Below are 27,224 nucleotides of genomic sequence, written 5' to 3'. Positions count from 1 at the left end.
ATCTTTTAAGGTTTTTCCTTAAGTTTGAAAATGATTTGTAAATTACATTTTTCGCACTACAGCACCATTTCTAAATATGTATGGCTGTCAATAATAATAAATTAAATAATTACAAAAGTGATATATATATAAACATAGTTACCATATGACCTAGCAATTCTACTCCTAGGTATATCCTAAGCGAAAACACATCCACACAAAAACCTGTACACAAATGTCCATAGTAGCATTATTCATAAAGGCCAAAAAGTGGAATAACTCAAATGTCTATAAACTAATAAATGGATAAATAAAATGTAGTGTATCTATACAATGGGTTATTATTTCGCAACACAAGGGAATGAAGTACTGACAGGTGATACCACATGGATGAACCTCGAAAACATTATTCTAATGAATGAAACTGGTCACAAAAGAACACATATTGCAAAATTCCATTTATGTGAAATATCCAGAATAGATCAATTTGTAGACACAGAAAGTGTTTTAGTGGTTGCCTAGGACTAGAGGACTCAGGGAGAAATGGAAAGTGACTGGGAAATTAGGTGATGAAAATGTTCTAAAATTGATTACACAACTCTGTAAATATACAAAAAAACCCCACTGAATTATACACCTCAAATGGGTACATGGGATGGTTGGTATATGAAGTATATGTCAAAGCTGTTACACATTAAGAAATGAAATAAAAATTTTACCAAAAATTTTAGAACAGCTTAATGTGGAGGGGAGGGGAGAACAGGTACATTTACATGGTTGCAAATTCTAAATTCTTAGTCTCCCTTTCACTTCTATGCTCTCTAGTCACCAGCTCCCACCACCAGAGGCAATATTTATGTGTCTGGGGGTATTTTATACACATATATGGTTTGTTATTCCCCCTTTTTACATAAATGACTTAGAAACACAGTTGTTTTTCATCTGTTTTACATAAATGGTATTATACTACTCAATAGTATATTCACTTAATAGTAATTTGGGACAGTATTCCATATTAATGCATAAAGATTTCTTTAATCGTAATAGTATTCCATTATTTGCCTGTGTCTGAATCCATTCTGCTATGTTTGATATGACATATAACGCCTCTAAAAATCAAGTGCCTAGTTTAATATCATTGATTTTAAGTGAAATGGTTTTTAAAAATGAAGTAGTAAGCTTTTTACACAGACATTAACAAGGTTTTCTTCTAAAGATTTTGATAATACAATTTAAGTTACACTTGATATGTATTTATTGATTAGAGAAGTTAATTGCAATATTATCATTATCTTTAACTACCATTTATTAAATTCTTTCTATGCTGTGTATGTTATATATACAAGCATTACTATCATTCAACCTGCAAGCTAGCAAACTCCAGTCTGTAGGAAGCTACTGGATAATCAATCAGATTTCTTCAATAAACTATACACACACATAAGAAAGAGACAGAAGGAAGAGAAAGAGAGGGAGAGAGATACACTAAGGGGCAACTGACTAAAATAGACTAAAAAGGCACATTAATCAATCACAGTGTCATTGAATTTTTTGGATTTAGATTTAAGCCCTTTTTAAAAAATTATATTTATGATACCCCCTGGAATTTTCAACATTGGTGGGATATTTGATGACTTTAAAGAATTAAATTTTGTAATTTTTATAATGATAATTATAAAATGAGGTTTTTTTTTGTTTTTTAATGAGAATAATGATCTCAGGGGCACATTCTAGATTGTCTCAGGAGTCAACAAACTTTTCCTGTAAAGGACTAAACAGTAAATATTTTAAGCTTTGAAAGTCATCCAGTCTCTGTTATAACTATTCAATTCTGCCATTGTAGCACATAACAACCACAGACAATAAACAAATGAATGGGCATGGTTGTGTTCCAATGAAACTTTACAAAAAAATACAGGGTCAGGGAAGGATTTGGCCCCTGGGCCATATTTTGCCTGAACCCTTCCCAACTAACCCTCCCTTGCTTGGTATGTTTGCCCAATGAAAGGAGTTGGCAGCTCTGGTGAAGCATTTGGGGATAATTTAAGTGGATTACATTAAAATCCAAGCAAAGGATTAAGCAAAGAATTTCTAGTTAAAGCACAAAAAGCATGAACCATAAAAGAAAAAAGTTGATAAAAAATGGGACTTTGTCAAAATTAAAAACTCTGGTCTTAGAACAATACTGATTAAAAAATAATAAATATACAGTAAAGGTAATGGGCTATCACTTATAAAGCTAATATGAAGATTAAAAGACAAAGGAGTAAAAATACACATAACTACAATAATTAGTTAAGGGATACACAAGATAAAAAATGTAAAAAGTGGTATCAAAAACATAAGATGTAGGGAAAGTAAAAATGTAGAGCTTTAGAACATATTGTCTTAAACTGTTATCAACTTAAAGCAGACGTTATAAATATACCTACCTATCAATAATTACATTAAATGTAAATGGACTAATTTCTCCAATCTAAAGGTATGGAGTGGCTGAATGGATAAAAAAGCAAGACTCACCTATGTGCTGCCTACAAGACTCACATCAGATATAAGGACATATACAGACTGAAAGCGAAGGGATGAAAATGAAAAGAAAGCTGTAGTAGCTATACTTATATCAGGAAAAACAGACTTGGAAAGACTGTAATAACAGACAGAGAAAGGGTCTTAATGATAAAGGGGCCAATCCAAGAAGAGGATATCATATTTGTAAATATTTATATGCTCAACATAGGAACGCCTCAATATATGCAGCAAATATTAATAGATCTAAAGGAAGAAATAGACATCAATACAATAAATGGTAACATTAATGCTCCATTTACATCAATGCATAGATCATTCAGACAGAATATCAATAAGGAAACATCAGCTTTAAACAAACATTAGAGAAGACCTCCAGTCAAGATGGTGGAGTAAGTAAAGGCTGTGCTCGCCTCCTCCCATGACTACATCAAAATTACCACAAAATTAAAGAACCACCACCCTTGAGAACCACCTGAAAACTAGCTAAACAGAATTCCTATAACTAATGATATAAAGCAGCACCACCACATCAAGACTAGTAGGAGGTTCCCCTGAGGATGAAAGGGTCCAGCCCCACACTGAGCTCCGCAACCTGGAGCACCAGTGCTGGGAAGAGGAGTCCCCAGAATACCTGGCTGTCAAAACCAGCGGGTATTCTATCTAGGTGAGATGCAGGGCTGCTGGAGTCCCAGGCATTCCTCTTAAAGGGGCCATGCATGGACTCACTCGCTGAGTTCCAGCACTGGAGCAGGAGCTCAAAAAGCAACAGAGATACACAAGAAGGAACTGAATTGTCTGGCTTCAAGGCAAGAGCTGGAGGGGCAGCTCTGGCCAGGAATAGAAATGCTGGCAGACAACATTGTTCTTTTGTTGAGCCCTCCTCTCAACGCAGCCTGCAGGGGCAGTCGGGAGCCATAGCTGAGTCTCCATTAACTTGGCTAATATCATGTGCCCCACCTAGTGATTCCCTGAGATGCCGCACCATCCAAATCATGCACCAGCCCAGACCTCTTTCAGCGGCTGTTCCTTGCAAGCTGCTGGCCTCAGCCCATGCTGCGGACTTTTTAAAAATCTCTCAAAGGTCCACAAACCCCAAACAAGCAGCAGCTGGCCTCGACCTGCCCTGTACCTCTTACTAAGCGGCCTCAGCACTAGCAGCAGCTGCCCTTGGTTCACAGCATAGCCTCTCTCAGGCACCTCCAAGTCCAGCAAAGGCAGTTATAAATGCAGATCACTTTGTAGCTCCTACCAGGGACCCCGGGCCAGGCACAGCAGCAGCTGACCTGGGCCTGCACTGGAGTCACTCCCAAGAGGCCCTAGAACCAACACACCGGGGGACTGGCTTCCGACCACACCAGAGCACCACACAATTAGCTCCACAAACAACATACCAAAGCCCTGCTAAAGAAAATCCTGCTCTATGGGGCCAGCTGCCACAAAACAGCTTGTCCCCTAGAGTCACAGATAATCCTCACAGCCAGTCAGCCTGAGGGTCAATCTCAGCCACTGATGTGCCAATAGCAATAAAGGCTCAATAGGAGGGCACACACAACCCACACAAAGAACCCAGCTCAGGTGGCCAGGGAGTCTACACCATCAGGTCTCCCAGGATATTTACAATGAAAGGCCAACTTGACAAGATTGGGAGATATAGCAGATCTATCTAATACATAGAAACAAACACAGGGAGGCACCCAAAATGAGGAAACAAAGAAAGACATCTCAAATGAAAGCACAAGACAAAGCTCCAAAAAAAGAACTAAACAAAATAGAGGCAAGCAATCTACAGATGCAGAGCTGAAAGCACTGATTATAAGGATGCTCAATGAACTTAAGGGAAGAATAGTTAAACCCAGCGAGCACTTACACAAAGAGATAGAAAACATAAAAAAGAACCAGTCAGAAATGAAGAATATGATAACTGAAATGAAGAATACATTAGAGGGAATCAACAGCAGATTAGATGAAACAAAGGCTCAAATCAGCAATTTGGAAGACAAGGTAACAGAAAACACCCACTTAGTACAGCAAAAAGAAAAAAGAATCAAAAGAAATGAGGATAGTTTAAGGGGCGTCCAGGACAACATCAAGCATAACAACATTTGCATCATATGGGTACTAGAAGAAGAAGAAGAGAGAGCAAGGGATTGAAAACCTATTTGAAGAAATAGTGACTGAAAACTTCATTAACCTGGCAAAGGATTATGATATACAAGTCCAGAAGGCAGAAAAGAGTCCCAAACAAGATGAACCCAAAGAGCCCATACCAAGACACGTTCATAATTAAACTGCCAAAGGTTAAAGACAAAAAGACAAAAGGTTAAAAACAGCAAGAGAAAAGCCGTTAGCTACCTACAAGGGAGCTCCCATAAGACTGTCAGCTGATTTATGAACAGAAACGTTGCAGGCTAGAAAAGTACAAAATATTCAAAGTGAGGAAAACAAAGAACCTACAACCAAGATTACTCTACCCAGCAAGGCTATCATTTAGAATTGAAGGACAGTGAAAGAGCTTCCCAGACAAGTAAAATCACCACCTAATTATTACAAGAAATGTTAAATGGACTTCTTGATGAAGAAAAAAAGATCTAAGATACGAATAATAAAATGGCAATACTATATAATACATATCAACAACTACTTTAAATGTAAAAGAATTAAATGTTCCAATCAAAAGACATAGATTGGGGCCAGCCAAGTGGCTCAGTTGGTTAACAGCTTGCTCAAGAGCGCGAGCCTGAGCAACAGGGTTGCCAGTTCGATTCCCACATGGGCCATTGAGCTATGACCGAGCTGAGCTGCAGCTGAGCTGCCAATAGGTGGCAGGATGGCTCAGCCCGTGAGAGCACATACTCCTAACAACAAGGTTGCCTGTTTGAGATGGTGGGCGTGTGCTCTTAACAACGAGGCTGCTGATTTGACTCCCACATGGATGGTGGCTAGCCCACCCACAACTAATTGAACACAGCACCTTGAGCTGAGCAGCACGACTGGACTTGGAGCTGAGCTTGCTGTTCCCTCCACAACTAAGACTGAAGGACAACAACTTGGCTGTTCCCCTTCCCCAATTCCCCCAATAAAATCTTTAAAAAAAAAAAGTACAAACTGGCAGTTACAAAATTGTCATGGGGATGTAAAGTACAGCTTAGGAAATATAGTTAATAATGTTGTAATAACTATGTATGGTGCCACTAGACTTAATGGGGGATCATTTTGTAAGTTAACCACTACACTGTACATCTGAAACTATATTAAATGTCAACGGTAATTGAAAAACAACTTAAAATTAAAAAAATAAAAAACAAAAACACATTAAAGCAGATAAACTTAACAGAGAGAGAATTCCATCCAAAGGCAACAGAATATATATTCTTTTCAAATGCACAAAGAACACTGTCCAGCATACATCATATGTTAAGTCACAAAACAAACAAGTTTTAATAAATATAAGAAAATTGAAATATCAAGCATCTTCTCTAATCACAATGGTATGAAACTAGAAATGAATTACAAGAAGAAAACTCAAAAATTCACAGGTATGTGGAGATTAAACATTCTACTGAACAATCAATGGGTCAAAGAAATAAAAAGAAAATGAAAACTACCTTGTAACAAATGAAAATGGAAATACAACATACCAAAACTTATGGAACGCAGCAAAAGCATGGAAGTTCATAGTGACAAATGCCTACATCAAAAAACAAAAATATCTCAAATAAACCTAAATTCACACCTCAAGGAACTAGAAAAAGAAGAACAAAGCCCAAAGGAAATAACACAGTAGAAATAAATGAAATAGAAACATAAAAGACAACAGAAAAGATCAATGAAACTAAGAGCTGGTTCTTTGAAATGATAAACAAAATTGAGAAATCTTTTGTTAGACTCACCAAGAATAACAGAATAAAAGAGACAGGACCCAAACAAAACCAGGAATGAAAGAGAAGACATTACACCTTGATACCACAGAAATACAAAAGATCATGAGACTACTATAAAAATGCCAACAAATTTGACAACCTAGAAGAAATGGATAAATTCCTAGAAACACAGAACCTACCTACCAAGACTGACTTTCGAAGAAATAGAAAATCTGAACAGATTACTAAGGAGATTGCATCAGTAATCAAAAACATTCCAGCAAACAAGAGTCCAGGACCAGACAGCTTCAGTGGTGAATTTTACCAAACATTCAAAGAATTAATACCAATCCCTCTTAAACTCCCAAAAAAACTGAATAGAAAAGAACACTTCCAAACTCATTTTACAAGGTTAGCATTACCCTGACACTAACACCAGAGGACACCACAAGTACAGAAAATTATAGATCTATATCCTTGATGAACAGAGATGCAAAAATCCTCAAAATAATATTAGCAAACCGTATTTAACAATACATTAAAAAGATCATACACCACAATCAAGTGGGAATTATTCCAGGGATACAAGGTGGTTCAACATCCACAAATCAACCAATGTGATATACCACATTAACAAAATGAAGGATAAAAATCACACGATCATCTTAATACTTACAGAACAAGCATGACAAAATCCAACACTGTTTCAGGACAAAAACTCTGAACAAAGTGGGTATAGAGGGAACACAGGTAACTCAATGTAATAAAGGCCATGTATGACAAACCCATATTAACATCATACACTCTAACCACTATTATTCGACATAATACTGGAAATCCTGGCCAGAGCAATGAGGCAAGGGGAAAAAAAAGGCATTCAAGTCAGAAAGGAAGAAGTAAAACTGTCACTATTTGCAGATGACATTATACACAAAAAGCCGTAAAGACTCCACCAAAAAACTGTTAGAACAAAGCAGAGTTGCAGAATACAAAATCAATGTATAAAACTGTCATGTTTCTATACATTAATAACAAACTACCCAAAAGAGAAATTAAGAAAACTATCCCATTTAGAATTGCATTCAAAAGAATAAAATACCTAGGAATAAATTTAAGCAAGAAGGTAAAAGAACTGTACATGAAAACCATAAAAAATGATAAAAATAAATTGAAGACACAAATAAACAAAAAGATATTCCATGTTCATGGATTAGAATATAGTTAAAATGTCCATACTAGCCAAAGCTATCTACAGATTCAATGCAATCCCTACCAAAATTTCAATGGCATTTTTCACTGAAATGGGGGGTGGGAGATCTAAAATTTGTATAGAATAAAAGAAACACCGATACACAGAACAGATCAGTGGTTGCCAGAGGCAGGGGTTGGGGGGATGGGCAAAATGAATGGAGTCACATGGTACAAAATTCCACTTATAAAATAAATTAGTCATGGGAATGTAATGTATAGCATAGTAACCATAGTTAGTAATACTGTATTGCACATCTGAAAGTTGCTAAGAGAATAAATCTTAAAAGTTCTCATCACAATAAAAAAATTTTGTAACTATAAATGGTGATGGACGTTAACAAGACATACTGTGGTGATAATCTGGCAATATATACAAAAACTGACACCTGAAACTAACGTATCCATTATATCTCAAGGATGAGCTGAATGGCGTGTTGGTTGGGAGTTGGCTTGGAGCGCCAGCTCTGAACAGCGGGGCCCCGGTTAGGATGCCACATGGGCCAGTGACGCTGCGTCCTCTACAGCTAAGATGAACAATGGCTCAACCTGGAGCTGGGCTGCTGTGGGTTGCCGGCGACAGCGTAGGCTGCAGTGGAGCTGCAGTGGCCTCCTATAAGCTACCATGAGCGGCCGGTAACCAGCGTGAGCTGCCAAGAGCCGCAGTGAGCGGCTGTCTAGTGGATGGCGACCGATCTGCCTCAGCAGGGAAGAGTGCAATGATAATACCAACATGGGCCAGTGAAGCAAAGTCTTCCACAACTAGACTGAAGAACAAAAAGGACAGCGACTTGTCTGTTTCCTTTCCCCGATTCCCCAATGCGGTTCCCCTCCCCCAATTCCCCCACAAAAAATTTTTTCTAAAAATTATATCTCAAAAAACAAATAAAAAGAAAATGAAAGACATGCCACAGCCTGGAATTGAAATATTTGTAAAATATATATCTTATATAGGGCAGATACAAATAAATACACACACACACACACACACACACACACACACACACACACACACACACGACTGGTACCCAGAATATATTAAAACTCTCAAAGCTCAATAATAAGAAAACATACAACCCAACTAACAAATGGGCAAAAGACAAAAGACCCAAACAGACAATTCAGAAATACTCATGACAAATAAGCACATAAAAGGTGCCCAATATCATTAGTCATTAGAGAAATGCATATTAAAATCTCAATAAGGTATCATTACACATTTATTAGAATGGCTCAAAAAACTGATAGTATCAAATGCTGACAAGGACATAGAACAACAAACTCTCATTTGCTGTAGATGGTAATTTAAAATAAAATAACCATGTAGGCAGTTTCTATTTAAAGTTAAACATACACCTTCCATATAACCCAGAAATCCCATTTCTGTGTATTTATACAGAAGAAATGAAGACATATATTTACAAAAAACTTAAACACAAAATTTTAGTGCACCTTTATTTATAACTGCCCAAAACTGGAAACAATCCAAATATTCATCAGCTAGTGAATAAAAAAACAAAATGTGGTGCAGTCACACAATGGTCCACTATTTGGCAATAAAATGGAACAAATTACAGATACATGGACAACAATAGATAAGCTTCAAAATCATTATGCTAAGTGAAAGAAGACAGACTCATTAGGCTATATATGTATGATTCAATTTATATGACACTTTGGAAAAGGCAAAAATTTAGGGACATACATTGGACCATTTGTTGTCAGAGGCTCAGGATGTACAAGGTGCCATCAGAGACTTTGGGGGTGATAAAATAAATAAATAAATAAATATATATATATATATATATATATATATATATATATATATATGTTTGTTTTTGTTTTTTACTTGAACAAGCATTTGTTAACCACTGTTATGTGCCTAGGGCTCTGTTGTGGTAAGGGTTGAAAAAAGAAATAACACGTTCTTTTACTTCAGGCGCTTGAATTCTACTTGGCAAATAATTTGCACAAATGAAATAACTCGTGAAGACTACAGCAATAAATAAGCAAGCTCGAGGCAGTGTCCACTAGATACCTTAATAATTACAGTGCTTACTTCATTTTATTTTTAATGGTTGTATATTTTTTTTATTAGTTTCAGGTGTACAAAACAATGTAACAGACATTTCACCCCTCACAAAGTGATGATCCCTCTCCCCCAATCCATTACCCCTCTGACATTGTATATAGCTGTTACAATGATAACATATTCTGTATCTTAATTGTGGTAGTGGTTATACTACCATAAAAATTGACAAAATTCAAAGAACTATATATGGTTTTCAGGGTGAATTTTACGATGTGTAAGTTATACCTCAGTAGACCTGACCCCTCAAACTCAACATGTGCATCCTTTTTCAGTAGTCCACATCTCAGTAATGACATTATCATCCTCCTCACTCCTTAAGCTAGAAATTTTATTAATCATTCTTCATTTCTTTTAATCTCCTCTACAAATCAATCTAATCAATCAACAAGTCCTGTCGACTATCTTCTAACCATTTCTTGAACCCATCCATTTCTTGCAATCACCACTGACACCACCCTAATCCAAACCACCACCTCTAACCCGACTGGCGCCACAGCCTCCTAAATGACCTGCCTGTACCTCTTTGCCCCCTTGGTACATTCCATATACTGTGGCCAGTGTAAGCTTTCCAAAATGCAAATCTAATGATATCATACCCTCGGCTTAAATTCCTCAAATACTTTAATTTATAATCTATAGTATGTATCAAGTATTTTATTGTTTAATAAAAAAACACTGTGCTTTCTTAATCTATCACCCTGACACTTTTCCCATAAAAGTCAGTAAATACTAATAGTCTAAAAACAAATATTTTAAAATCAGTTACCAGTTCTAAGAGAACAGGTAGGTAACCTAAGGTAAAGATGAGAAAAAGAAGCAATCAGGAAAAACAAATTGATGAGCTATCTAGATTTCTGATCGAAATGTTCTAAAATCTCTCTTGCTTAAGTTTTTCTCCTCACTACACATACTTCACTCCTCAGAACACTAAGAGCTGAGTTGTCGCTAACCTTCCTTTCTCCTGAGGGTCTTAACTATCCAGTGAGCTTTAGGTTTCTGAAGTTGAAAGAGCGCTACAGTACAACATGTGCTATGTGTTAACATAGCCTAACAAAATCCCCGCCCCAAAAATGTTTTTAAAAACAAACTTACTAGGAATAGCAGAAATAAAAAAGGTATAACTTTGCCAAGATCAGATGGATTTAAATTTGAAATGATACTATTCTTAACTTAGAGATTTTTCATATAAAGAAGTGATTTGGATAACTACATTTCTGCAGATAAAACAGTTAAAGAATCCTAAGGTATTAGATTTTAAGTATAAAACCGAGCATAATTAGATAAATATTTTATTTGAAATATAAGCTATTTTAGTAAAATGTATAGCCATGTTTAACAGTGATAAGTGTTACTGTAGTTTAACCATTGAGAAAATGTTTTGGTGTGCCACATTCCAGCTGCTTTCCAAAATAATAATTATCAATAATAATGTAAATGGCTGAACACTTAACATTGTGATTCTCTTTTTAGTAAAAAACAAACTGAAACAAAAACCACCAAAAGATAATTTTTTATTTCAGTATTGATTATAATCTGCAATAAAAATATGGCCATTCCAAAAATTACCAATAAGATACAATAATGGGGACTAAATTCATTTCAGATAAGTTGGTATATCATAATTAGTTTTTTGAAACGACAGTCAGTGGGTTTAGAGCAAGTTACATTCTAGTACATAAAATAAGGAAAATACTTAAGACCCAATAAAAAGCATTATCAACCTTGCAATATTTTCCATTTCCAAAGCTGCCTCTGGGTGCATGCTGACCTAAAATGCTACCGCAATTTCATATGAAAATAGACTCCAAGAATTCATCTAAACACGTTCATCTTATTGTATCAAATGAGTGAGCCATTAGATATAGCCAAGAGATACCTTTATTTGGAGGCTCAGGGTACAATGCTTTTTGTTGCAGTAAGATTTGAGCCACAGAGCTCAAAATATTCCACAAATGTAATTTCTATCATATAACTTCCCTTCTTACAAATTTCTAATAGTATGTTCTAAAAGAGGGTGACAGAGAGAGGAAGTTGGGGGGAAAAAAACAGTAAAGAGAAATACAGTAGTCTGTCATCAATCCCAGCTGGAAAGGAAGAAAACCTTAGTCTAACAAAAAGGAGGGCGGGCAGTGGGGAGTAGGGAATATATTTATAGTACAATAAGTAAGATATAAAAGGTATTTTGCTTCCAAAATAAACCTACTTGACTAGAATTAAAGACCCTTCTCGCCTCAGTGAACTTGAGATTCTCCCCCAAGTCTGTACAGGCTGTACTTCGACTTTTCACATTGCTCTTATCAGCCTAAGTTTACTATCTTTTTACTTGCTTTCTCATTTTTTTTTTAATAATCTAGGCAAGGACTTCAAGACACCAATTCGCCTTAAAAAGTAATTATTCTCATATATGTATCTCAGATGAGTTAGGGAACTTGAATTTGTCTTAGTCCCTCATGGGTAGGCAAGCCCGCTTGGCATGCATGCTAGACCAAGTTGTGACCAACCAGCCCTTTCACAAGCAATCAAACATTAAGAGCACATTTTTTTGTATGCCTGACCTTCTATCCAAATATTAAAAAGGGTTCTCTAGCCATCCTCTCTTTGCACTACCCAGTGACTTGCAATGTTTGTTATCCTATTCTTCTGAAAGCTAAATTAAGTCACCCATATATAAAAACCTTGGATTTAAATCTTTTCTCACAAATGTAAGGCTAAGATGCTAAATTTAGTGGTAATTTTCCTTGCTTTATCTGAGTTTTTTTCTTTTCTCTTTTCTTGGTTATGGTGCTACATTGCTTTTATGAAGGAGGGGGATCACACTCTAACCAGTTTCTAGCTGTTTTTTATTGACTGTAACAAAATCCAGAATCCTTGCTTCACCTTCCAATTCTTATCAACTTTATTCATTGCTAATTCTCAACTGGTCTTTGTTCCAGACAAATTAATTTATGTGCCAGATTCTATATAACATATTAATCCCCACTTATGTCCTGGCACTGCTATAGAAGACACAGACATGGGAGAATAAAAAAATATTACACAGCTAAGGCAGATACATACCAACTTTGCAGACTACTTCTTGTTTAAAATCCCCAAGACAGCTTTCAGTATGGACAACACAACCTCTTACAGTCCCATTCTTTCACTTAGTGTCCTTTAACGTAAAGAATAAAGACAACCCAATAAAGCAAGTTATAAAAATAAATTTGACATAATGACACCCATTTTCCCACAGGAGGGGCCCTTGGCAGGATGTACTCTGCCAGTTCTTTACCATCACCATAACAGCGTCTAATTACAGAGTTGTGAATAAAATAATAAAGCAACGCTTTATTAACCACATATATTCAAGAAACTATGCTAAACACATTATATACATTATCCCATTAACTCCTCAGGATATCCCTAAAATAGCTATTATTCTCCCTGTTTTACAGACGAGAGACTGACATTTAGAAAATTAGGGTAAAATACACAGAGTTTTTAACTACCAAACCCAGAATTTGAACCTGGAGCTACCTAGCTTTACCACAAAGCTCTTAGTCACTGCCCTCTACTGCATTTTTATTACCTGCCAATCGTAGAAACTAGAGTTGGCTCAGAGGAAATGGACAGGTGACAGTACAGCCCTCCAGACGGGAAGTTGCACCCAAAATGCCTTAGGGTGGCCGAGGAAGTTTCTGCTAGATGTAAAAAATTCTGGTTTCAAAAATGAGAAGTTTGTGAGTCAAGAAACTAAATCCTCTAAATTGGCTCTGTCAATGACAATGTGATCCTAGGCTAGATGCTGTTTCATTTTCTCCATCTGCACAACATAAAAATAGCATAAAACACAATATTTACAAATACATTTCAGGTTTGCCGGACAATGCAAAAATTAGGCAGCATTATTTTCTACTCTCTTCTGTAATTTTACTTTCCCATCCATGCTTTTGAACCTAATGAACACCAAAACTGGACTGTTGCTGAACTCTCTATGCCTTCACTCTCTCATACTTTATTCCCATATTACCTATTAAAAGGCTTTCTTTCATTCCATTTTTCTCATAAGCTGTTCATTTTAATGTTTGTTTTAGATAAAAATGCAATCCCTTTCATCACAAGGCCATACAATTTCCCTCATGCTTGATTACCTTCTTTATAACTACTCTTTTTTTAGCCCTCTAAAAATTAAATTTCAAGCTAGTCAAAGTTTGCAGCTATCTATCTGTAAGTGCCAACATTAAGCTATCTACTGATAACCCATGCAAAATATACTGTACTTGCTTACACTATGTACAAAACTTAATCAAAATGGATCAAAGACCTATATGTAAGAGCTAAAACTATAAAACTCTTAGAAGAAAACACCGGGGATAAGCTTTGTGACAATGGATTTAGCAATGATTTCTTAGATATGATGCCAAAAGCGCAGGCAACAAAAGAAATCATAAATAATTTGGTCTTTATGAAAATTTTAAAATTTCATGCATCAGGGCCAGCTGAGTGGCATGTTGGTTGGGAGTTGGCTTAGGACGCCAGCTCTGAGCAGCAGGACCCCGGTTTGGATCCCACATTAGGGCCAGTGACGCTGCGCCCTCTATAGCTAAGATGGTGAACAACAGCTCGACCTGGAGTTGGGCTGCTGAGTCACCAGCGACAGCATAGGCTGCAGTGGAGCTGCAGTGGGCTGCCATGAGCTACCGTGAGCGGCCAGCAGCCGGCATGAGCTGCCAAGAGCTGTCGTGAGTGGCCGTCCAGTGGCTGGCGACTGATCTGCCTCACCCGGGAAAAGCGCAATGATAATACCAACATGGGCCAGTAAAGCAACGTCCTCCACAACTAAACTGAAGAACAAAATGACAGCAACTTATCTGTTCCCCTTCCCCGATTTCCCAACCCTATTCCCCTCTCCCAATTCCCCAATAAAATCTTTAAAAAAAAACAAAAAAGAAAATTTCATGCATCAAAGGACACTACCAAGACAGTAAAATGACAACCTACAAAATGGGAGAAAATATTTGCAAATCATATATCTGATAAGAGATTAATATCCACAGTATATAGAGAACTATATACCTCAACAACAAGAAAAACCCAATTTAAAAGGGCTTGATAGACATTTCTCCAAAGATATACAAATGGCCAATAAGCACATGAAAAGATGCTCAAGGGCTCAAGGGCTGGCCGAGTGGCTCAGTTGGTTAAGAGCTCACTCAAGAGTGTGAGCTCTGAGCAACAGTGGTTTGAGTCCTGGCCCGAGCTGAGCAGCTGCTGAGCTGCCAACAGGTGGCAGGATGGCTCAGCTTAAAAAAAAAAAAGATGCTCAACACCACAAGTCATTAGGGAAACGTAAATCCAAACCACCATGATACCACTTCATACTAAGCAAGATAGCTATTATGAAAACAAACAAAAAGTGGAAAATAGCTAATGTTGGAGAGAATGTGGAGAAACTGGAACCTTAGCACATTGCTAGCGGGAATGTAAAATGGTACAGCCACTATGGAAAACAGTTTAGCTGGTCCTCCAAAAGATAAACACAAAATTATCATATGCATCCAGCAATTGCATTCCAAGGTATATACCCAAAGGAACTGAAAGCAGAGACTGGAAAAGATACTGTGCTCCAATATTCACTTCAGCATTATTCACAACAGCCAAAAAGTGGAAACGACTCAAGTGCTCGTCAACAGAAGAATGGATAAGCAAAATGTGGTATACACATAAATGGAATATTATTCAGTCCTAAAAAACAGAGTTGTGACACATGCTACAATATGGATAAACCTTGAAGACACAACAAATCAAATAAGCAAGACATAAAGGACAAATACTTTATAATCCTACTTATATGATGTACATAGAATAGACAAATTCATCAGGACAAAAAGTAGATTCGAAGTTACCAAGTACTGGCAGGGGGGGAATGGGGAGTTATTGCTGAATGGTTGCAGTTTCTATTCAGGGTACTGAAAAAATTTTGGCAATAGATGGTGGTGATGAGGTGCAATTAATGCCAGTGCACTGCACACTTAAAAATCAATAAAATGGTAAATTTTATGTTACATATATTTTACCACAATAAAAAATACAAAAAAAAGCACTGTCCTTATTCTAAGTGCTTAAATGGACAACAAAATTCTGATGCAAAAGGAAGTATCGAAATCTCAGTGCAAACTGCCCTCTAAACAACTTTAAATGGATACTTAATAATCAAAACAATACTTAAAACTATGAAGACAAAATGTCATTATTTTTGGTTCATACAGACCAAACGAAAGAGAAGTATTTTGAGATATAGCTTAAATTTTCCAAAGCTGAGGACTACTTGGGGATTTTTTTCCTTGTTGTCACAGTATTCATTATTTTGGTAACTTCATACTACTTACAGGATTATTATGACTATTAAAAAAGTATGTTCTATTTCTCACTATCAGAAAATACCTGTTATAAATAAAGGGGACAGCTAGCTTACACTCTATAGTGTTTGGAATAGAGTTATCAGTATAAACTCATGGTTTTTAATATACACAGGTAAAAATAGAAATAAACATAAGATGTTTATATACATATACAGAGGGTGCCAAAAAATACGTATACACATTTTAAGAAAGGAAAAAACTATTAAAATTGTAATACTCAACATATACCGGTAACAAAAGATGAATACAAGTCACGTTTGACTTCAGCAATTACAAGAGGTGCTTAAAGTGTCCAGACACTTCTGATTACAGCAAACTACTGCTTGAGCACCGTTGATCAAAGTGTCCACTTGTATACATTTTTTTGGCACCCCCGGTATTTCTAGCTCTGTCACTGAGAGGGCCTAGGAGCAATGACACCCCAGTGACAATGAGCACACGTAGCATCCAGATCTTGGTTTCTAAATACCATTCTCCAATAGAAGGAACCAGAGCTTCCTGGAGAAATGATTGATTCCAGGGCTAAAGAAAAGAAGACGAAACAAGTTGAAAATACAGATAGCCAACTTGAAGGCCATAATGGAACAATCTGAGCAATAAAATAATGATAGTATTAGATTATAAACCATAGACTAAAACAAATATCTATAACAATACTGATATAAACAAATTACTGAATAATAAATGCAGAGAGGGGACAGTTCTCCCTTACAGAAAAATTCCAATTAATAAATGTAGAAGGAAATGAGAAAAATATAAAGTCACCATCAAGCGAACCCCACTAACTTGTCTACCAAAGAAAGCTGAAATGAGTGAGCAAAAGTTTTAGAAGAACAGGATATCTGTATAGTTTCAAAGAATCTCCCCAAGATAGCTAGTATTTACAAAGAGAAAAATAGTTACCTTATAAGTAGAAAAATTTGGCAGACACGACCTTAACCAAACGAGTTAACATCATCTCTAATAAGATATGATGCACTGAGTAGGACTCAACATCACTTCTGTAGTATTTTGCCAAAAATGCATGACCTCAATCTAATAATGAGAAAACATCATACAAACTCAAATTGAGAGACATTCTATGAAATAACTGATCACACTCATCACAACTGTGAAGGTCATGAAAGATGAGAAAAGATTGTCAGATCAGAAGAGATGAGGGAGACTCAACCAAATGCTATGTCTGATCCTGGATAAAATCCAGAAATACAAAAAGGACATTAGTGGAAAAACTGGTAAGATTCAACTAAGGTCTGTAGTTTAGTTAATAGCATTGTACCAATGTTGAATTTCCTGGTTTTGATCATTGTTCTGGTTGATACAAACTGTTAACATTAGGAAAAGCAGGGTCAAGGGTATACTTGAGCTCTCTGTACCATTTTTGCAACTTCTCTTTAAGTCTAAAATTATCTCAAAATTTTAAAAAATGGTTTTAAGATGTATCTTGTACTTTCTCACCTTCAACTGAATTAAATTAATAAAGTTGAGAAATTCAAAAATATTTACACAGGGTAAATCCAATATTGCATTATTTAAAAAGCAACCTACATTAGAACACAACGTAAGTCACTGAGTTAATAGTTTCTATTTACCGTATTCCAGGCCTCTACCAAGTGCTAGAAATGTTGCCTTCAAGGAGCTTACAGTTGCCTCAGCAAATATGAAATATTCCATATCGTGCAGAACATTCTCTGGTCACAGTGCAATTAAATTAGAACAAAAAAGAAACAGCAGCAGCTTATAGTTGACAAAAGAAATAAAAATGATAAGCTATCAATCTGACTGATGAAAAATTAAGACACACACAATCACACTATAATCTAATGATTAAATAACAACAGTAACATCATTTATAATGCTAAAGTATATAAATGAAAAGCCTTTGGATAACTAAAATCTCCAAATAGGACATTAACACCTATCTATACATTTACAGAATTTAAGTAAGCTTAACAAACTCACTACCCGTTTCATATAGTAGTCTTATAAGTAATAATTAGTGTCTAATGCTTCAAAAAAGTACTACTAAATATATTCTACCAAAGATTGTACTTCTCCAACACAGACACTAGCTGCTTACTTTAATCTCAGGCAATAAAAATTAGTAAACAAAAGAGACATAACAATAACAAAAATAACCACAAAAATCAAACTGAACTAAATAGTTTTTAAACCAAGAACAATCTCAGGATAAAAAAGAAAAAACAAAAAAAAAACAAGTAGATCAATTTATATAGAAAGTATCTGGCTAAAGGCAGCTAACTGAAAATTAAAATGTCAACCAATACAGAAAGTATTATAAATTCAGTGGAGAACAAATTATGAGTCTGGATTTTTAATTATTCAAAATAATGCTTAAAGCTAATTAAAATATTCCATCTCCCCTCCTCCAGATGACTCAAACAGGGTTTAATGCATTCCAAAAGTTGCTGCAGATGCTAACTAACATCATGATCTTAACACTACTCATTGTTTCAAAACTTTTAAGAATCAAAGGAACTGCACTGTTCTAGTACCTCCAACAGGCCTTTCCAAATCAAAGTAGTAACATAGGAGGAGTCTATATATTAAAGATAGTAACACAAGGATTATGCTAACATCTGCAATATAATAGAAACATTACTGTTAAGATCCAAACCCAGGCAAAGAGCCAGATCACTCTATGAATAGATATTGTGATAACTGATTACTGAGAGAATTCAGTCATACATCTCAAGTATCAATAACTTGTTATAAATCTCATAACATTCTAAATTTCTGCTTGTTTTTCCAAGATTTAACATTAGCCAGTCAACAGTCGTCAAAATATTAAGATTCAAGGCCTAATCCTGTCATCAATTTACTTGATTTTAAATGACAGTACATACATGAAAACATGGCTTTCAATAATAATCACTTTTCCAGCATATAAATAGAACAGGCAGATAAGAAAGGGAGGGAACACTAAAGAAAAAATGCAATCTTTCCTAAAATGTCTCACAAAAAACAACAGCTGGAGGGCAGGAACCAAGTCAGACAATGTTGCAGTGCCCCTGGCTTTTTCCTCTGCTTTCTACAGTTTCTTTAGGTGGTCCTATCCTGTGTCAGAACTTTTAAATACTATTTAACTCTCTAAACAGTACAAGGTGTCAAAGCAGATGAAGTATGCTACCACTTTTGCAAAGTGGGATGAAGAATACATACACATTTGCTTATACATGCACAAAATATATCTTTGGAAGGATAAGTAAGAAAACATTAACACTGGCTCCAACCAAAACTGAGTGACACAGGACAACAGGGGAGATTTTCATTCTATACCCCAACAAACTGATATTTTGAATCATATGAATGTAGTTTTTATTCAAAACATAAATATAATAACCCAACAGATAAATGCTAATGACTCCCCATTTCTATCTTTCTCTCCCCACTAGAATTTAAGTGTCATGAAGGCAGAGATTTTTGTCTGTTTCTTCACTACTATATTCCCACTGCCTGGTCCATAGCTGGTGCTTGAAAAATATTTGTTGAATGAATAACTCCTTAACTTCTCCACTAAATTCCAGACTTGTATATCTAATTGCCTACTTCTCACCTCTGCTTGAACATCTAGTAGGTCTCACATCTACCAGGTCCTACTTAACACGTCCATTTCTACCCTATCCCCATGTAACTAACTGCTCCCCTCACTTCTTCCCCATCTCAATATACATGGCATCACCATCCTTCAGTAGAAGCCCCAAACCCAGAAATCACTTCTGTCCCAACCAGCCGCACTTCCATCCAAACCACAAGTTCAATAAATACCTTTAACTCCAAAATCTATCTCAAACCCTTTCTTACTTGTCTCTAATGCTCTAACTACTCAACCTGCCACAGCTTTTTCAGTGATCTCCCTGCTTTCTTTCTCCTCTATCTAATCTCCCCCATAGTCACTGTAAATCAGGCCCTATCACTCCCAGCTTTACAAAAATTCCAATAGCTTTTCAATGTACTTTAAAAGTAAAAGCCAAAGGCCTTTGGTCGATAAGACCTCACATGATCTGGCCCCTGGCTGTGACCTCACTTCTTACCTTTTACAAGAGCCCACCCTCTCCGAGCTTCCTTAGGTTTGCTGAACCCAAGCACCTCCAGGCATTTCCCCCTTTGTTGTTCCCCTGGGAACACTCTTCCCTCAGATTTCCAAAGGCTAATTCTCTCTCACTTTTCAGGTATCAGGTCGAAGGTCACCTCAGACAGGTCTTTCCTGACCACAGCAATTAAAGTAGTCTTCTCCCAGTCACTACCACAACTCCCAATTTTATTTCCTTCAAAACACTTATGATTCTCTAGAACTATTTGTCTTATTCATTGTCTGTCTCTCCCTTTCCCACCAGAATTAACGCTCCAGGGGGGGCAGAAATTTCATGTGTATTGTTGTATCCCTAATGTCTGTAACAATGCTTGGCATAAAAGTCACATGCCTAATAAATACTTAACTGATAGATAAGGCAAATCTGACTTTAAAGAAGGTCTACAAGATTTAATTTAATGACAGACTGAGAATAAAAGACATGGATAAACTACCTTCACATTTATAAAACACTGAAAATCACAGGCAAGGGTGGAGTGAAGTAAGAGTATTTCAGATGCAGGTGAACATTCAAACACACAGAAAAGATATTTTGCACACACTGTGTAAATGCACACTGTAGACATGTTCCCCCAACTTATAAACATCTGAAAAATATTTTAAAAGGGTTAACGCAAAACATGGCGTACACCTGTTATTTCATCTGTGACTCTTTTGGAAGGGTCTTCCAAACACTATTTGGGCCAAAGAGGCAAAGTATAACCAATCTGTTCATTTGTCTGTCTTAGAAAGGAATTCGAGATTCTGAAGGTTAGGGAACAGTCTTTTGAGTGTTTTTAAATGGCTATTATTATGTAGTCAATCAGGACAAAGTGATTATTTCCTATAGTTTACTATATGAATGTTGGTTTGGGACAGGTCTAGTTCAAAGATTTTGATACGGTAAAGAATCTATAGTAAATGTTAACAGTTTATATCTTATTATCTTCAAATTTTAAACTTCCAAAGTACTGCCCTTCACCTGGTAATAGTAATAATCGATGGCGGGAACCCATGAATTGAAGACTGTTGTTCTTGTTAATAACAGTCTTCAATTCACAGATGTTTTATTTACATGCACGTATCTGTGGGGTGGTAGGCAATGGTCCAGCCTCCCCGGTGTGTAAGTGCTCTAAAGAGAGTCTATGGGTCTGATTTCACCAGACCCTCAATGTTGAGACTGGTCTAGCATGTACATTGGCTACTCCTCCCCACAGCTATCAATCTTCGCTGTCTGCGGAAACAAAAGTGAAAATACTCATGGTAAGAATGTAAGAGATTGATGCCCTCTCCGCCAAACTGAGTTGTGTATCCCAGTGAGCACGTAAATAAGCAGATGAGTAGACACACTCTCACCTTACCTCCTTCGGGGGAAAATGGGGCCGAGGGAGGGGCGGCCAAGGCCGGGTTGGGGAGGCCCGGAATCCAGTCCAGGGGGTGGCGGGCTGAAGGGTCAGCGCTTAAGGTAGCCAGGGTCACTCACCACCTTCCTGGATCACCCCCCCTCCACTCCGCTCCCCTCCCCCCTCCTCGCCCCCAACTCCTTTCCTCCGCCCTATCTCCGCCACCCATCAACCGGTAAGGGAAGTTTCCCGGTGCCTGCAGCCGGGCTCCCCGACCCTCAGCGGGGTTACCTTCTGCAGAAGCGGGACAAGGGGCAGGGGATAAGGGGAGGGGAGGCAGCCCGAAGGAATGAAGGACGAAGCCCCAGCGAGGAAGGTGGGCGGCGGCGGCGGCGGCTGTCACTCGCGTTCCCCTGCTCACAGCGCTGCCATTACTGTGCCCGAGGCCGCCTCCCCGGCCGGCCGCCGCCACCCGCCCCGAAGACACGGGGGGTGCGCCGCGAAGCCCGGGAGCCCGCGCGCCGGACGCTCACCTGCCGCCGCGCGGAGACACAGAGAAGCCCGGACGGGACAGGGGCGAAGGGGAGGGGGGTGGGGAGGAGAGGACGGGGTGGTTACTGGATCCGTGAAACAATCGCGCTCCCGAGCGCCAGGCTTTTACCGACACACACCCTCCGCGCTCCCTCTTCCGCTGCCTCCAAGTCCCCCCCTGGCAGCGCAATGGTAGAGTCCCCGTTACGGCAAGCGCAGAGAGCCTGCTTTAGTGCAATTGCGAAAGGCCACGGAAATCAACAGAGAATCTCCAGGGTCTCCTTGCGGTCCTCGCTGTGAAGGAGGCAAGCACGGTTCGCTGAGCTCCAGAAGACTCAGCACCCACCAAGTTTGGGGATGGCATGCTAATAACAATATGTCGGGAAGGTGATCTCAACGAAAGTGTTTTCCTTTGAGTTCTTTCAGACCTATGTGAATAGTCCCATGCACTACAAATCTCCTTGCCACACACTTTTCAGGGGCTTTTCAAATAATCAGAGATATATTAGCAATACTATTTTTCTCTCTGACACACTCCTTTTCTAGTGGGTTTTCATCTGTAGACAAATTCTGAAACATTAATGTATTTTTAGTCAAGGAACTTCTCTTCAGGGTCTTGACCGCTAACCCCACCTCCCCACCACAACCATTATATCAAGTCTAATGGGTTTTTCCTCCCTTACAATTTTAAACAGTAATGTTGACAAAAATATGGATCTACCTAGCACCTCCTCATATGCACGGGACCACAATGGAACAAAAGCCTGGCTTTATTCCTTATTTGCCTCTCATAACCACAAGATCTCAGGGGTCAGTCTTACCAGAGTATTGGCCAGTTCTTCATTTGTAGGTTTTGAGCAAACCTTTCCCTTCCAATTCCCTTTCTTCAAACTATTTGTACCAATCCTTCAAGGCCCATTTAAAATCCAGTCTCCTGACCTGATAAACCCCACCAGTCTTTCTCCTTTCTAGTCCGCTTCTCAGGGCACTTGAAACCTGTTCTCTTTGTTTTAATAATTATATACTAAATTCAATTCAACCATTTGTTTCCATTATATGACCTTTTTTCTCACACATTCTCCCTCTTTTAATTCAGCAGTTCTCAAAGGGTGGTCCCCAGATCTCTAGAAATCTCCAAGACCTTTTTGGAGTCCCAAGTTTAAAAATAATCTTCTTGCTATTACAACGTGTCCTTTCTCTTTTATATTGGGTTCACATTTGTACGGATGGTGCAAAGCTATAGTAACACTGCTGACATTGCCATAGCAGGAATCAAGAAAGTAGTACAAAACCGTCATTGGATCACTGTATTCTTCACTGCCACACACTCCCAGTGTTTGTTTTTTTTTAATTGATTCAGGAATATTCTTGATGAAGTAGTAAAAATTATTCATTTTATAAATGTCAATCCTGTGTACATGTCTTTCTAATACTTTGAGTGAAGAAATGGGAAGTACTCGTGCACTTCTGCTATATACCAAAGTAGGATGGTTGTGGAAGAAAAACACTTGGGTGCCTGAGCTGTAATCTGAACCAACTGCTTTTATCATGGAACACCATATTCCCTTGAAAGAACAACTGACAGACAAATTAATGTTACTCTGACTTGGGAATTGACAAATATTTCTCCAAAATGAACAAAGTGAGCCTAACACTTCAAGCAAAACAGCTGACAGTATTTGTTGCCAATAATAAAATATAGCTTTCAAGTAAAATTTCAAAATTTGGAACACTTGTGTTCACCACCATGCGTTTGAAAGCTTAGACTTTTCTGTTGAGACTGTAGCGCTATTAATGAATGTGACTTTTGGATATCGTATGAGATAAGAGGTCTGACAATTAAGTTCACAAACTTATCCTAGAAAAAGTGCTACATACCTCATTGCTGTATATCACGACAGTCACCTTCAAAGTACTCCCCTTAGGAAGCTATGCACTGACACCAGCACCTAGTCTACCCCTCAAAGCAAATTTGGAACTCTTTTTCTGGAATGACTATCAGAGCTGTCATTGTATTAACCTTGATGTCCTGAATGTCTTCCTTTCAATATTTCCTGTATCTTTGGATAAAGAAAGAATTTATTGGGGGCCAGACCAGGTGAGTAGGGAGGGTGTTTCAATACAGTTATTTGTTTACTGGCTAAAAACTGGCTAAAGACAGTGCCGTGTGAGCTGGTGCATTGTAGTGATGGAAGAGCCATGAATTGCTGGCGAAAAGATCAGGTCGTCTAACTTTTTCATGCAGCCTTTTCAGCACTTCCAAATAGTAAATTTGATTAACTGTTTGCCCAGTTGGTACAAATTCATCATGAATAATCTCTCTGATATAAAAAAAGGTTAGCAACATCGTTAGAACAAGTTCGTGAATTTAATTGTCAGACCTCATATGTCAACGTATGGAAGATCTATCTACATGCCACAATTAATTAATATTTTCCAAATGACCAATGCAGGACATTAAAAATCAAGCATGGATAAAAGATAGATCCAAATTGCAAGACAGACCAATAGATAGATAGGGGTGTGTGTGTGTGTGTGTGTGTGTGTGTGTGTGTGTGTGTGTGTATGTGTGTATACATAAAAAACAATACAAGTTTCCTTCATTGGTTTTAGATTCCTCATTACAATTAAACTTTATGAAACTACCACTTGTCAAATTTTCTGTAGTGTCAGAGAGGAATATCCACACTCATCCGAAAATACTATTAAATTCTCCTCCTAAGGCCTCCTAATTTCTTCATATACTTCAACCATAGAGAACCTAGCTATTTTCTTTTAAGCCAGATATTAAACAGATAGGCAAAATGGAAAGCAATGGCGTTCTCATTAAATTTTTTTTTATTTTGGAAAATAGTTATTTTTCAGAAAAATATGTAATTTACGTTAACATATGCTTGGGTTTATTATTTTTTAATTAGTAAATAGATTTCTCTTTTTAATCCTAATATGGTAACTATTGATAAATATAATCCACATAAACACAAGCTCTTTGAGTACCTCAATAATTTTTTAAGAGTGTAGAGTGGTCCAGAGACCAAACAGCTTGAGAACTGTTGCTGACTCATAAACCACTTTTCTTTTAAACTCTAGCTGAGATTTGGACTAGTATGAAGGGGTGCCAAACATGAATCACTACAACACCTCTCTAAATTCCAGAGATCTCTCACTTTTGGATAGCTTATCCAATCAGTATAATAGGAAAATTACATTTCTAAAAAAAGTTACATCATCCAAGCCCTTAATATTAAATTGAGATTACTTCTTCCTTCTAGAAAAAACAAAAGGCATCCTTTGGCCAACCCTTCAAGCCACCACTTTAAGCAATGGTTGGTCTTCACCACAAAACTAAACCTCAAAACCTAGTTCATCTATAGTCTTTCCTTGTTTTACTTTTTAGCAAAGACTACATATATGACTAAAATATGTTTGGGCTTTGTATAATGTTTATTGAATTTCTCTATTTTCTCTGATTTCAAAAGTAATAAATGCTTTCTTATTAAAAAACCCCACTAATATTGCAGAAATAGATAATCATGTTTAGGTTGATAAATATTCCTCAAGGTAGTTTCTATGAATATGATTAAATATTTTTACAAGTCAGATCATATTATAGATATGCTATTTTGTAGCCAGCTACTGATCTTTATGAAAATACTTAAATAATTCTTAGTCAGTCAAAGTAATTTATAAATTAATATTTATTGAAAAAATATTATTGAAAAATAGTTTAAGTAGAATATCTCTAAATGTCATTACTTAAATCAGTAAGCAAAGTATGTCCATTTTTATTCATTTTCTACTTGCGAGTATACATAATTTTCTCTTTCAAAATTTTCCAAGTTCATTTCCTAATCTCCCTTTACCTACTATTTGAGGAGCCCAACCAGAATCATTTTCTGTCTTTATAAACTTCCTTTGTAGACATAAAACCCAAAGAGCCCTAATTTTTCTGGCACATTTTTTATTTCAAATAATTTATCTCATTTTTATATTCCACACACTAAATCTGAATTATCTTTTCTTAAATTTTTCCTGGGAATTTGTATTTCCTGGTTATACTATTTATTAAACATTTTCCCACCTTTTGTTTCTAGTAAAATTAAAAAAGTTAGATACTGAAGAATCATTTTCAAGTTTGTAGTAGCTGATTAAAGGGCCGTTTTATGCTTATAAAAATGAAAGTCTCCTCTTCAGAAAAATGTGTGACTGTAGATCGAGGGCAGGAATACAGAAGATACCCTTGGAGAATATTGCAGTGTAAGCAAGGAAAGAAGTACTGAAAAATAAAAACATCCACATTGATAGGAGTTACATCAAAGGGCACAGAACTGAAAGAGCTCCCAATGGCCAAAGCTAGAAGAATTTGAGCAAGAAAATAAGGTAGTAGTGGATTATAACCCAAAGTATAAAATACATATCAATGGGTGCACACTAATATAAATAAATGATTGAATACATTACTAAATGGGGAAGAACAATCTCATGCAGGAGAATTCCTAATAAATTATGTAGATACTGCACCACAAAGGAGGGGAGGCATAACTCTTCATTCCTTAATTGTGGCCCAGGAAGAGTGATTTCCTGCCAAAGAATGTAATATGGAAAGAGAATTTAGAAGGGTAACTTTACAGTGCAGAAACCTGACAAATACCACCTCAGCCAGATGATTAAGGTCAACATTAATAATAACTCATTGTTGATAGTATGTTCCCTTGATGTGATGTGATGAGAATGGCGCTTTACCTCTGTGATCATCCTCCCCTAAACACATGTATTCCAATCTAATCACGAGAAAAACATCAGACAAATTTCGATAGAGGGGCATGCTACAAAATATCTGACCAGTACTCCTCAGACTGTGGAGGTTATCAAAAACAAGATGTCTGAGAAAGTGTCACAGCCAGGAGGAGATATGACTACTAAATGTAATGTGGTACCCTGGAAAAGATCCTAGAACAGAAAAAAGACACTAGGTAAAAACCAAGAAAATTTGAAACATTTGGGTTTTAATTAATAACAGTATATCAAAATAGATTCATAAATTGTAGCAAATGTACCATATTAACGTAAAAGGTTAATAGGAAAAACTGGGGGGTCAGCAAAAGGTATATGGGAACTCTATTAACTACTAAATTTCTGTGTAAATCT

At 37.1% G+C, this 27,224-nt stretch overlaps 1 protein-coding gene across 9 annotated transcripts in view; it reads right to left on the bottom strand.

Annotated features, from left to right (window-relative positions):
• The window catches only part of CUL2 (cullin 2), an 86,522-nt gene extending 64,297 nt beyond the window's left edge, over positions 1-22,225 (bottom strand). For 2 of the 9 annotated variants that reach the window (XM_019652652.1, XM_019652653.1), the window contains exons 1-3: positions 21,837-21,993; positions 13,277-13,388; positions 12,766-12,859 (exon numbers count right to left, since the gene is read on the bottom strand). The gene's annotated coding sequence lies outside the window, so the exon portion shown is untranslated. Of the gene's footprint in view, positions 1-12,765; positions 12,860-13,276; positions 13,405-21,836; positions 22,016-22,078 lie in introns of those variants that run through there. The other 7 variants (XM_019652656.1, XM_019652658.1, XM_019652657.1 and 4 more) reach the window with 7 other exon arrangements.
• Between the last annotated feature and the right edge of the window lie 4,999 nt (positions 22,226-27,224).

Source organism: Hipposideros armiger, unplaced genomic scaffold, assembly GCF_001890085.2.
Source record: "Hipposideros armiger isolate ML-2016 unplaced genomic scaffold, ASM189008v1 scaffold_183, whole genome shotgun sequence".
Taxonomy (NCBI): Eukaryota; Metazoa; Chordata; class Mammalia; order Chiroptera; family Hipposideridae; genus Hipposideros; species Hipposideros armiger.
Note: the sequence above shows the minus strand (reverse complement) of the source record. Positions and strands in the feature narration are given on the sequence as shown.